Source organism: Elephantulus edwardii, unplaced genomic scaffold, assembly GCF_000299155.1.
Source record: "Elephantulus edwardii isolate Elephantulus edwardi_28Jun2011 unplaced genomic scaffold, EleEdw1.0 scaffold00127, whole genome shotgun sequence".
NCBI classification, from domain to species: domain Eukaryota; kingdom Metazoa; phylum Chordata; class Mammalia; order Macroscelidea; family Macroscelididae; genus Elephantulus; species Elephantulus edwardii.
In genome coordinates this window covers 6,738,781-6,740,831 of record NW_006399877.1, presented here as the reverse complement: position 1 = coordinate 6,740,831, position 2,051 = coordinate 6,738,781, and the positions used below count along the sequence as shown (strand labels likewise).

Genomic DNA, 2,051 nt, shown 5'->3' with positions numbered 1-2,051 from the left:
GTCAATGAAGCACAGATAGACATTCTTCTGGTATTCTTTGCTTTCTGCCAAGATCATCTAACATTAGCTATATTTCCTGAATATCCCAGTGCTGGCTAATTCTGTTTTATACAGTGACACTGTGTATTCCTTCCATCTTCTTTTGTTGCTTCCTGGATCACCCACGTTTCCCCCACAGCAGCTGGCTGTAGCTACTCGAGGCTTCAGGTTTTCATCAATTCTTTCAACCTGAGAAATGCTGAGCAAGTTCTTCCTTTTTCATTCTCCAACTCCAGCTCTTTACACATCCCGTCACAGGACTCTGCTTTGTCTTAACTAGCTGCCCTTTGAAATCTTCTACGTATCTCTTTTATTACAGGATCTCTTCCCTTTGCTTTAGCCTCTTGATGCTCTAGTGCAATTTTCAGTCTCTTCTGACATCCATGTTGGGTTTTTCTTTCTCCTTTGTCTTTGTAATGACTTGCTTTCTTCCTGGCTGAGATCTCAATGTCATCTCATGCTCATCAGGTCTTCTTCGATCATTACTGTTCAATGCCTCAAACTTACTCTTGAGATTACTTCACAAGTTCACGTGGGATAGACTCAAAGTTGTGCTCTGGTTCTCGAGGACTTATTTTCATTTTCTTCAATTTCAATTTGAACTTGTACATAAGTAACTGATGGCCTGTTCCACAGTTAGCACCTGGGCTTATACGAAACCTCTATCTAAACCAAGCAACTGTTGTCCGAACAGAGCAGGGGAACACGACATGTGCACCAGGGCTGTATCCTTTCTCAATGTATGCTGAGCAAATCATTCAAGGAGCTGGACTCTATGAAGAAGGGCGCGGCATCAGGACTGGAGGAGGACTCAGCCTGCATTATGGAGATGACACAACCCTGCTTGCTCGCAAGGACTCGAGGTGATTGCCGTAAAGGATCAAGGACTGCAGCCTTCAATGTAGTTTCCATCGCAACATGACAACAAAAATCCTCACCACTGGGCCAATGGGCAACATCATGACGGATGGAGAGAAGACGGACATTGTCAATGATTATTCCATCTTGCTTGGATCTACAGCCAACATCGTTTGTACCAGGAGTCAGGAGATCTGGAGATGTATACCATTCGGAAAGTCAGCTGTGAGGGGCCTCTCCAAAACCCTGGTGAACAATGATACCAGTCTAAGGCAAAGGTTGGCCAGATTCAAGCCAGAGTCTTTCCAATCATAGGCTATGCCTCTGAGAACTGGACAGTGAATAAGGATGACAGGAGACAAACTGATGCCTTTGAGCTGTGGTGCTGGAGAGGACTACTAAATGTCCCAAGGAGAATGTCAAACCAGAGCTCTCCTCAGAGGCAAAGGATGCCAAAGAGAGGCCAACTTCCATACTTTGGGTGTGCTGCTAGGCGAGACTGTTCCTTGGAGAGGGACATGGTGCTTGGACAGGTGGAAGGTCAACAAAAGAGAGGCCCTTCTATGAGATGGACACAGTGACCGCAGCAATGGGCTCAAGCGTGTCAGGGATGATGAGGACGGCGCAGGACAGGACAGGTTCAGATCTGTGGTTCACAGAGTCGCTAGGAGGTGTACTTGACTCAACGGAACCTAACAACAATAACAAACATTTTAGGTTTAAAATATCCACGCCTTCTGTTCTGAGAATTCCTCTTTTAGGAAACTTCCCTTGGAACAACTCATATCAAGACTTTACTGAAAAAGAACAGGTTTAGAAAGGTTGGGTGATGTTGAAAGAGTGGTACTGGAGCTATTCTCACATAATGGGCTGACAGAATGAGACTGCTATCAGATCAGGGAAAAGAAATCTCAATAGTGAAATTTACAAAGAAGAACATACAAAGATGTACTTGTGGTGAGAAGAGGACAGGAGGAGGGACCGCAGGAAGCGTGGTGCCGTGTCCTGCTCACGACCCTGCACGTTACATCACGGCTGCTCTCGTCACCTTGCAGCTGTGGCCTGCACTGGAGGGCTGCAGGGCAGCTTCTTCTGCGATGCCAGTGAGTGGCCTTCAACTACTAACGTTTGGGTGACAAGCACAAGCCATGAGC

At 46.2% G+C, this 2,051-nt stretch overlaps 1 protein-coding gene across 1 annotated transcript in view; it reads right to left on the bottom strand.

Annotated features, from left to right (window-relative positions):
* USP40 (ubiquitin specific peptidase 40) overlaps window positions 1-2,051 on the bottom strand; it is an 82,933-nt gene that overhangs the window by 6,736 nt on the left and 74,146 nt on the right. The window lies entirely within an intron of this gene.